This window comes from Triturus cristatus, chromosome 10, assembly GCF_964204655.1.
Source record: "Triturus cristatus chromosome 10, aTriCri1.1, whole genome shotgun sequence".
NCBI lineage: Eukaryota > Metazoa > Chordata > Amphibia > Caudata > Salamandridae > Triturus > Triturus cristatus.
Window position 1 is genome coordinate 1,137,270,793 of NC_140593.1, and position 12,375 is coordinate 1,137,283,167.

Sequence of the window (12,375 nt, forward strand, 5' to 3'; positions counted from 1 at the left end):
GTTTATATTTAATTCATTTACAATGTGGGACATGTTTCCAATCACAGAATATTCCAAATACGCTTATAAGTGGAATCATAAGCCATTTGTCTCCGAGCCATGCAGTTTCTTTCATCTGTACTTCTCCTCCCTTTTTCTAACCATTTCTGAACATAAAATTCAGGTTTAAATTCTATGACAGGTGGCCCCACGATATTTATGAACATTGTAAAAGACAGACGATTGATTGATATTCTGTTCCGCAGTGCTGGTATCAAATACATGCAACCTGCTACAAAGGTTTTGTAATTCTCCCTCACCGTATAAGATGTCTACTGGATCTGGCCAATAAACTGGTTGTAGGAGTTTCATTCTATGTACTAACTCTTTGTATTCTATTTCATCATTGTTTGTGGTTGTGCATCTAGAAACATTTGATGCATTAGACATTGTCATCCTTTTTCGCAGGTTATTTGCTAAGCTCCTAAAGAACTGTGCCCTATTGATGCTAACACAGCCTTTGTTCTGTTGCAGTCCTACACCAGCAAACTGCATCCGTTCAGCAGCATCTAATGCAGTTGTAGCAAACAAAGGGCCCAGGTGCATCAGCCATTGATTCAAACACTAAAATCTGCATCTGTATTGAACGATCTGCCTCATATATGGTCATATCACGCCGCTGCAGCCTTCTGGATAGGTCACCCAATTCTGTGAGAGCATCATATAAAATGCCCATATTTTCAACAAACACCAGGGAGGTTAATAAACGGTTTAAACCAGCATATTTCCTCTGCTCAATGTCACTCCTCATTGAGTCTTCGGAAGATTCCATGAAATGTTTACTAAGTGTTTTGTAGTTATTCCAAACAGCTCTCACAGATCTTTCACTTGAGGACACCCAACGTACATCTAGCACCTTTCCAATTGCCAGAAGTCTTACTTCTACCTCCAGAGCACATTCCCCAAGCTCTCTCTGATTTTTCGGAGAGGCATGGTAGGTGGTATATAGTTTATCAAAAAAAATTTGAGCTGATTAATGCCTGCGACTTCTTTACAAACATCACCCACAGCAAGCTCCTGTGGTTAGCACAGTGCCATACACTCAACTGTGGATATTTCAGTTTCAGAAGCGTTGCCACACCGGATTTCCTACCTATCATATTGGAAGATCCATCTGTTACAAGCTGAACCAAATGACTTTTTAAATACTCATCAGTAAAACCGTGTCTCTCTAAGCATGCAAGTAAGGTATCTAAGATTAGATCTGCTGCTGTGCTTGGCAACTCAACAAGGTCCGTGGCTCATTGTGTTTATCAATACATGCTCTTACACAGATAATTAGTGTGGTCAATTTACTATTTGTGAGCTTAGGGACATATTTATGGGAATGGTGGCGCAGGGCAGCACAGCAAGTTACTTTGCTGCGCTGCCCTGCATCACAGGGAAAGGGCGGGAATGTGCTGTATTTATCCAATATGGTGCATTCCGGTCTTTTCCCCCTGCACTGGCGCCATTTCGACAGCCTAGCTTCAACGCAGGCACACTTGCCCCATGGTGCAAGGGTGCCTCCTTTGCATGCAGGATTGTTTTTGTGCAGGAAGGGGCACCTTCCTGTACAAAAACAATCTTGAGAGGCTTTTTAATCTTTCTATGTGGGCTGCAGAATAAAGCACAGTTTGAAAGAGGAAAAAGCAAGGAGAAATAAAGATATTTCTCCTAGTTATGCCTCCTCTGGGGCAGCGCAAGATTTTGCCGCATTCCCAGGATTACAAGTCCTTGTAAATCTATGAATGCGTCAAAAACCATGGGGGTTGTGTGGGAGACTTTTATTATTGCAGGAAAACTACTGCGTGGCAAAGCCACTGCTGCTCTAGGGTGTGCTGCTTTGTAGACCTGCCCGCATGACTGGTGGTGAACCTGGGTATGAATTGTGGTGGACAGGGCTTCAAGTTTACCCAACTGGCCACCGGTAGGGTTCACCTGCTGGTGCTAAGAGACCAGGGCTTCTAAGGTCTAGTGGGGCCTTCTAAAGTCTATCATGGGTGCTCCCTCAGGAGTGGTCTGATGGACAAGGCATGAAGGCTGAACCAGGTTCCCCAGTTCCAAATTTGGTAGCTCTGGCCATAATGCCACATCCTATCCCCACCGAACACCCTTCTGCCCCACTGAGTGAAACTCGCACTGTCTTCACCTACAACCCAATTCTGCCCCATTATAAGCACCTGGATGTGACTCATTTCAAATTATGCAGTGCCTGAAAAAAAAGTAACAACATTCTGGGAAAAGCAAATACTCATAGGGAATGCAGGATTATGTAAAGGATGCAAAATATAAGCAGGAACGACATGTTACCTTAACGCTTTTACTCTCGTTCAGAAATCAATGAGTATTTTTTGTCTCAAACATTGAGGACATGAATATAGGGCTCCTCCTGTACACATGTGTTAAGCAGGGCTCAGAGACAAAGGAACTCATCAAGAGAATCTGATCTGACTCACGGAAACCCACAAGGGCTCCTTCTTATCCACAAATTGTGCACTCTTGATTGTCAGTGCCAGGATGCCTGTTAGGTGAGAGTGCGCTTTACAAGTGAGATAAATAAATAAATAATTCTTATTCATGTAAGCCAGCTAGCTGCTCAAACATAGTATAGCACATATGTATTCAAGTGTCCTGCAAAGAAGAATGAGTGCGAGTAAGTAAATGTGGGTGTGAATGATTGAGTGCCTGAATGTAACTGAGCATGAGTGAAAGAGTGTATGTCGATGAAAGTGAGAGAAAGTGAGTGAGAAGGAGTCACGTAGAGTAAGTGAAACTGTAAGTTAGAATGAGGTAATCAGAGTAGGAAAAAGTGGTGAGACTGAGTGAGTGAGAATGTGATACCAAATGTTGAAGAGTGAGTGCAAGTGAGCAATTTTGAGTAAAAGGGAAAGTGAATGAGAATGAATAATGGAGGTAGTGAGCCTGAGTGAGATAACGTGAGCAAGCAGGACAAAACACAGGCCTTGGCAAAGTGGAGGTAAATATTTACTTATGGGAGGAACATATTTTGCATCTTGAAAAAAAATGTGGTCAACTCCTGGGGATGTTGTCTTGGCACAGTAATGGCTTTGGAGAGAATTTGTGTAAAAATGGGGTGTTGAAAATAAAATGCAGTATTTGACCCTATAGTTTTTTTTCCAAAATTATCTTGGGAGTAGCAACACCCAGACTGCAAATCCTCCGGGCCCTCCTTTATCTCTTCTTAGTCTTACAAGGCCCAGTAAATCGCACTCTTTTCCAAATCTCTTTCTAAATATTATCACTCTCAAAAACTGTTTTTTCTATGTAATTTTCCTTTGATGGGAAGAGGAGGTTTCTGAGGTGGTAGTATCAGGCAAGTGACACTACTTGGGCTCCCTCTGTTCGAGCCTTCATGGAGGATCCCTCTTCATTGCTACCTCCACCTGACCCCAGACTCCGCAACGCACTCCCTTACAGGCTTGATTATCCACTACTCCTCTCCAGTGCACCTTACCTCACAGCTGACCTTGGGCCCCAGCCCCATATCAGGCACCATCGGGCTCCACTTTCATTTTTCCCAGTAAAAACATTAGTAAAATCACCTTCAAACTTAAAACATTGAATATAGCAGTAAATATAATTAGCACACACTTTAAAGTATGTTCCACGGTAGCCCTTATGACCCGACTGCTAATTAAATAAACAAAAACAGAAAGGCCATGACAAGGCCGGCTTTAGCGCTGATGCGAAAGTCTTTTTTGGCGCCACACCAATAATCACTGCCATACGCCACAAGTGCTCCTCATCTCCCCATAGCCCCTCCCCCTCATGACCTCCTCCTCGGATTCCCTCACTGCCACCCTCCACCAGTGCCCCTCATTTCGCTGTAGCCCCTCCCCCTCATGACCTTCTCCTCAGAATCCCTCACTACCATCCTCCAGCAGTGCCCCTCATCTCTCCCTAGCTCCCTCCCCCCCCATGACCTCTTCCTCGGATTCCCTCACTGCCACCCTCCAACAGTGCCCCTCATCGCTCCATAGCCACTCCCACTACCTCCTCCTCGGATTCCCTCACTGCCACCCTCCACCAGTGCCCCTCATTTCGCTGTAGCCCCTCCCCCTCATGACCTTCTCCTCAGAATCCCTCACTACCATCCTCCAGCAGTGCCCCTCATCTCTCCCTAGCTCCCCCCTCCCCCCATGACCTCTTCCTCGGATTCCCTCACTGCCACCCTCCAACAGTGCCCCTCATCGATCCATAGCCATTCCCACTACCTCCTCCTCGGATTCCCTCACTGCCACCCTCCAACAGTGCCCCTCCGCTTTACATAGCCCCTCTCTCATATGCATTTCATTTGTTGTGTAGCGCTACTCATATCAGTGTAGTGTGTGTCAGTACTTTACACCACGCACACATTATACAGAGACAACGAATCATACAAGTATGTAAATCAGCCTACAGGGAATGTCACATAAGCCAATGAGGATTACAAGGTGTGGGAATCACATGTCATCCATACTGGTGGGCAGTTATTTTAAGAGGGTTTGGTCTGGAGAAGCACAAACTCAGGATTTAAAGAGTACTCCAGTGGTTAGGGGTTGGCTTTACTGATAAAAATGTATATCTGCCCAAAGATACTCATTTTAGCAACATTAGAATAATGAAAGACTGGGGAAGTTCTAACTATATCACAAAACAAAAAACGCGAAGTTCTAACTATATCATTCAGGTTTGCATACAGCTCTTTGATGACAGTTCATTGGTCACTGTCCTATGTTAGCATTGTAACTTCTGAACTGCAAGTAACACAAGGATCTCTGTCACAATGACAGTAACCCACTGAGCTTCCACATAAAATACAGTTCATCTGCACTTAACTACTAACAGAGAAATGATTGCTCTCCAGCAGGATCATTAATCCCCAGCGTTATCTGGGCATTTTTTTATTGTCCTATTGTTGTCCTGCATCAGCCATGATAATGATAAAAACGGATTAAATGAAGCACACACAAAGTACATGTCCTGCTGCGCCTGTGCAGAATTTAAAAAGAAAAACAAATAGTGACACATTCTCCTACCTACTCCATTAGTCAATCTTAGTGTCGCAGCCTGAAGTGATCAGCAGCTGCAGGGGTTGGGAAAGGTGAATCAAAATAAACAAACTTCTTTTCTCCTGCGCTGCATAGAAAAAGAATATCCACGAAGCAGGACAGTCGGCAAAGGTTACCGCGGCCAAAGAAAGGATTTGTCGCCTTTCGCCATGCCCCTGTTGGAGATGAAGGGGTGAAAAAATAAACAAAGCCTTGTTAACATGTAAATGGTCTTTGAAAGACCTGTGAAGTACTCAGGTGCGATCATCTCTGAAACTGTCTGTGTGTGCGCGCCCGGGCTTTGAAGCACTTTGAGCCCCATGGCGTTTCGCGCCTGCCTTCAAGCCTTACTAGAACCGGGCCTGAATTAGGGCAGTCCCGGGACGCTTTTTTAAAATCAAGAAGTAGGGGAACGGACTAGCATAATTTTTAAAAGTAGGGGCACGCCGTGCCCTTCCGTTCCCCCCCACTTCTAACACTGTTCTGGACTTGCTAAGACATAACCTGGAGGTTCAGGGTTGTGGCATCGGCGCGAGAAAAGCTCCCGCTGGAAATAAACTTGGAGAAGCATCTAGATGCTGTACAAGTGCGCTCGGAGAAGGTCCTAGTCATTGACAGGTCTAGCCTGGATTGAGTGTCATCTAGGGTGAGCCCCTGCAGCTGACACTGATTAAAATTCTGAGAAAGGAATGGAAACAAGCATTTGCAATGCAATAGGTCTCGCATTTTCACCAGTTTGACCTATTGTCATTGTAATGGCAATGCCTTTTATGTTTGTTTTCGTTTTTAAAACATAAATAAAAGGCATTGTCATTTACAATGCCAATAGCTTAAACTCTTGTATACTGAACACGTATACCGAACACGTAGGCATTCTATATATCTGCAGTGATAGTGATCTCACACCTATATCTGCAGTGACATTGATCTCACACCTATATCTACAGTGATAGAGATCTCACACCTATGTTTGCAGTGATAGGGATCTCACACCTATATCTGCAGTGATGGTGATCTCACACCTATATCTGCAGTGATGGTGATCTCACACCAATATCTGCAGTGATGGTGATCTCACACCTATATCTGCAGTGATAGTGATCTCACACCTATATCTGTAGTGATGGTGATCTCACCCCTATATCTGAAGTAATATCTGCAGTGATAGTGATCTTGCACCTATATCTGCAGTGATAGGGATCTCACACCAATACCTGCAGTGACGGTGGTCTCAAAGCTATATTTGCAGTGATAGTGATCTCACACCAATATCTGCAGTGATGATGATCTCACACCTATTTCTGCAGTGATAGTGATCTCACACCAATATCTGCAGTGACGGTGGTCTCATAGCTATATTTGCAGTGATAGTGATCTCACACCTTTATCTGAAGTAATGGTGATCTCACACCTATATCTGCAGTGATGGTGATCTCACACCTATATCTGCAGTGATAGTGATCTCTCACCTATATCTGAAGTAATGGGGATCTCACACCTATATCTGCAGTGATGGTGATCTCACACCAATATCTGCAGTGATGGTGATCTCAACACCTATATCTGCAGTGATAGTGATCTGGCACCTATATCTGCAGTGATGGTGATCTCACACCTTTTTACTGTTAGCACATCACTACAGCAAGGCCAAGCAAAGGAGCCCCTTGGGCGTGAAGGGGCATCTTGAGACCTCAATAAACAACAAAGGAAGTCTGGACTCTGGTGTTGAGCAGTGACTGGTTGAAGAGTTGAAGGGAGCCTCGGCGGCTGTCAGAGGGGGGAGATGGTGCACACATGTGCTCTGGAGGCAGAGGGTGAAGATGGTGTATGTATATCAGCACAGAAATCTTTCGGTATAGACTGTGCACGGTGCTGTTTTGTAATGTAGTCACTGGCAGACATAATCATATTTAGAAAAAAAACAGACTTCGGAAACATGATCCGTCCCTACACTCCTCCTTTAGATAAGAAAGACCCTCACAACAGTCGTTAAGCAAACAATCCAGTCCGGATGGGCCGTCCCAAAAGCAGACAGGGCGGTAACAAAGAAGCCTCATTTTCAATCTGAGGCCACCATTTAGCATAAACGATGACGTCAGCCAATGAAAATGATGGGCGGGGCTTCAAGACCCCTTCTGAAATCTACTCTACCACAATATGTCTCGCAGAGCGTGCAGCGCATGCGCCCTGCAACGCTAGGCAATACCTAAAACTCAGGATAAGGTGTAAATTTGATACAACCCAGGAAAATTAATTCCGTAACACAAAGAAAAATAACACATACATGCCAACATTTTAGAAGAGGCAAGTGGGAGATTTAAAAAAATAACCGGGAGAATATTTTTCTCCCATTGACCTGAATAGGGTCTAATGTCATGTATGGGACTTGGAAGTATGCAGCTGCAGAATCGGATGTCAGAATTGCAAATACCGTTTTTGTTCCTTACCTGTCAGAAGCACGGAGAAAGTGCACACACAAGACTAGCCCCTGTTGTCAGAAGCCGCAGAGGAATCAGGGTTTTTCATGCAAGAATTGGGAGGCAGGAAACTAGCTTTGAAATCGGGAGGGTTGCCATGTATAATGACAAATATTAAGAATGTGAAATGTCAGTGAAAACTGGTTTGCAAGGAGGCAGGCTACACTTTGTTTTACTTTTCAACCAAAGTATACAAAAGAGTGATGGATGAAATGCTTGAATTAAACTCAGGCATTGGTAATTACTCAGGCAGCATCCCGGTGCATCGCTATTTTTCGCACCATGGTACCTCAGTTTGGACTCAGTCATATGCAAGTTAGTGTTGATTCTGCTTCAATAGGAACAATCCAGCTGAAACTGCAGACCAGGTCCTCCATAAAGCGAAACACAAGCAGCCCAGGACCGGCTTCGCCCTTATTTGGGCTCATCAGTTGGGTATAAGCTGGTTCTATTGGCATAGGGTGCACAGAACCCACGTCTGGTCGTACCTGTCCAACTTAGGGTATTGTACTGAAGTATACAAAAAGTGATGGATGTAATGCTTGAATTAAAATCAGCCAGTGGGAATTACTTAGGACCGCATCTCAGTTAGGGTTGCCACCTGAGCGGTTTTATACCAACACCACCAGTATTATAATGTCTGGCTAGTACAGAAATAAGCAAAATCTCCTAAAGCTGGTATTTTTAGCAGCTCTTATCTGTACATACTTCAAACAGCAAATATAAATAAAAGCACTTTTAAATGCGTTCTCGTGCTGCCTTAATGATCACTGGCTAAAAATTAAAGTAAACGAAGGTAGAAAAGTAAGTCATGTAACCAATGAATACATACTATTTTGTCTAATGTCCTATTTAGTATCATGTCCGAGCCTTTGCAGACTGTTAAAAAAACAAGTGGCCGATATTTTTCTCTTTGAACGGTGGCAACCCTAATCCCAGTCCATCTTTATTTTGCACACCATGTATACTTCAGTGTTACTTTTCAACTAGTTGTAACTAGTACATTTTGATACAGGGATTGCAGATATCAAACATGCATTGCATCAATTGATTGAGAGCAGCTAGCAGTTCTAGCCTGCTTCAAGACAGGGTTGGGTGGTCACTACTTCCCCAACAAAAGGCAAATGGAAGCAAATACATTTTCCAGGAAATTTTGACTTACAGCCATTTAACCCCATTTAGTTTATATGTAGTCTGTACAGGAACTCATGTATTTGTTACTGCTTCACTGTTTTACTGTAGTAATTGGTGGTATTATTTCTTTGCAGTTTGTCCTTTACTCGCCCATTCAGAAACTTGTAAAAATACAGGATGTGCAGCAGATAAATATTTGTACGGGATCACTATAGCCGCGCCTGATATCTCTAGTGGCATTACACCATCAGAAAAACATGCTAATCTAAGGCTACCAATAATTACAAATGGACCCCATTAAAACACAGTGGCGCGCTATAGACCAGTTTGTAGGCTATGCAACCCAATATGAAGAAAGAAAATAAACAGGCCAAAGACTGTTACACTTCTGTGGAGTTTTAAGTGATGCCCAGATTGCTTGGACATTCCACAGGAATACTTTACATTTGCAAAAAGGACACAGATCATTCACCCACCCTAAGCAGCATCCTTCATCATAGAGCCCACTCGTATAGCTGCCAAGCTTCCCAAGTCCATGTGTAGGTAGATGGTACAGGTCATGGTTTTTCTTTGCATTGTGTGACTTGTAGTACTGGTTTTGTAATGGGGTAAATCAGCCTAAAAATCCATGAATTTAAAGAAAACCCTGGACTGGAGCATCTGGTAATGCATAAACCTGTGAAACTTCACAAAGTTGTGCTCCTCACTAAAAACCATTGTAAAAGGCAGGCTCATCCAGAGCTCACAGATTGGACAGTTCTAGATGTGTCTGGCCTAGATATATCACTGATGTCAAAATTGTATTGAGCTGGAGACAACTGATTTATTATTTTCTCTACATCACTTATACAAGAATAAAAGCAGATAGAGATAGGGAAGTAGACAAATTGGACACATCCCTCATCACTAATCTAGCAGACAATATTTGTGCCTTGCTGTCAAAGGGCTTTTGTGTTAACCAAAGGGCCCTTCCACCTTGCTAACCAAATTCTAGCTACAGGATGTGTAGAATCATGCGTTGGGAATCTTAAGAAGAACGTGTACGTCAGGTATAACAAAATACTCAATGCTTTAGGAAATTTCCCAGCGGTATTTGAAACTGTTGTTAGAAATGAGTGGTGGAATGCTATATAATTCTGGAGTTTGTGCCAAAGTCCTTTCATATTACCTAATTACCATGGTTGAATGATGTATCAATATCCCAGAGTTTTCCAATAATATCACAGTGCTGCTAATATTAAAATGCTTGATGTGCGCGCCTGGAAAGTGGTTTTGCTAAAATACACCTGTGTCAGTTTCCCTATCCTTGAGCCAGTGTTATGTTTCTTCAGGAAGTGTACATGGCCAGTTCAGCGTAGCAGAACTAAGAACAACTTCCCATGCCAGATTAAAAATTAGGTAGATATTTCAAGGTGCTATGCCACATTTCCCAAATTAAGTATGCCATATTCACAGTCCAGCACTAAGGATACACTTTGCCAGTCAATACTGCTGAGCCCTGAACAGCAAAGGCGAGGGTCCTGTAGGTATCTGTTTTCTCCTTACCTTGAGCAAGATATTCAGCCATTTCTCTGTCACTATACCAGCTATCAGTGGGAAGACCAAGAGAGCAGGTGGTGCATCTACAGATAGCTCTACACCAGTCTCTACCTAGGATGAGACACAGGCAGCTATAGGCTGAAAGCTCTCATCCTTCCCCTGCATCCACTGTCTCCTGTTAGGGCACTGGTTGTATGCAGCAAGAGAGATGGGGAGTATAGGTAATGCAGCAGATGGCCACACTCGCTACCAGACCGCCGTCTCTCTTCTTTTGACCTGACAGTGGACTCTACTTTTGTACTGCACCAGCTTTCAGAAGACAGTATGCCAAGAGTGGCCAGATTTCCAAAGTATGTGTCACCAACACAGAAGGAGTACATCTGGACACAGACATAGAAGCAGGACTACATTATGGTTACAAGAATAGAAGATGGATCACCATGTAGAGGCTAACACATGACTACAGTTTAGATGCTTGCATAAAAGGATTACAAGTTGGAGTAGTTTAAGTTAAAAAACTGCACATATTTTAAAAGTTTCCTTGGAAGAGTGTAATATTTTTTTGCATCCATCTAGCGCCTCTTGTCTGACCCTCACCTTATAATAGGGTGGTCACATCACTCAGGTTATCAGAAACAAAGTTTCCAGTCCTGAACTTTTTAGCTACAAATAATTGTTATTATGTGTGATAGTAAAATGACTTTGACTTGAAAAACCCCGTAATTTAGTTAATTAAAACCATAACAGATACAATAACACCAGACATACAAACACAGCGCATGTCAAAACAATAAGATGATAAAACCTAAAAGTTAAAACATCCTTAAAATATCAATGAAAGGTCTCCCAATTTTAGGGCAACTCTTCAATACGATAATAAGACCTCAGAATAATCCCTCAGTTAAAACATGTATGTGTTCAGATCTTACAGTATAAAGTCCTAATTCTGAAGAGGTAGGAGCCCAGTTATTGTTGTGCAACATTGCACGGGTGTCTGCTCATTCCCCCTTCAAAACTGTTTTGTAGGTGGTGACTGCATTAAATCTGGGACTGTCGTCCTTCACAGTTATTCACACTTAATAGCCTGATTCAGAAATTTGACTAGGGCTCCTCTACTACTATGGTTAAAGATATTGAGCACTGCTAAGGCCAGCTTCCAGAGGGAAGTTCTGGGGGATTGTTTAAACCTTGATAATATGGCCGCCATTCCATGGTTGGCTTATGTTAAAAATAGTTTTTGTAATCTAGGCTTGAGTACCCTTTTTGATTCTCCGGAAACAGTAGGTCCACAAACAAAAGAAAGTGTCAAAAAAGATATTTTCTTCATATAGGGAGGCGGACAGGAGGGCCAAATAGAAAAGTCCCTTAGATTGGATACAATTATCAGCTATATGCACTTTTTTCATGCTCCAGGTATGACATCTTACTTAACCAGGCTTATCAATCCTCAGCACAGTTTCCATCTAAACAAGGTTAAGATTAAATGTGGTTCATCATCTAGTTGCCTTTCCTTTGGCTGGCTCCTGGGTTGCCTTTCTTTCTCGTTGCCCATGTGATGCTATCTCTTCTCAATCAAATGTGCATTTTAGGGCTATTTTGCAATTTGTATTGTCCGTTAAGAGTTAGTTTTTTACATCCTATTCTTTTGCATAAGCACTTTACATCATATAAAGATGGTTTGGGGTACTTGCCATCTTTAGCTACACCAGAAATGTGTTTTTCTGTACTTAGCTATATTATTGCTGCTATAAAGCTAAGGAAAAATTATGCGTCTTAAATTATACATTTGTGGTGTTTATAAGATCTTTAGTGATTGTATATTTTCACTTAACTATATTATTGCTGCCATAAAACTGAGGATAAATGATGTGTTTTTAACTATAAACCGTGATGTCCCATTTTGCTGTGTTTTTAAGATTTAAGTGATTGCATTTTTTTATTTTTTCTATGACTGTGAAGTCAGTATTTATTTCTATGCTTTTATAGCCATTTATTTGGCCGAATAAAGACTATTGATTGATTGATTGATTGACTAGGGCAGTGATACTCAAAGTAAGGCCTGGGGGTCCCATGCGGCCCTCCTGACCTTTACATGCAGCCCCTTGGACTGCTGTTTACTTGACTCAGAACTTAAATGAAAAAAAGTTAAATAT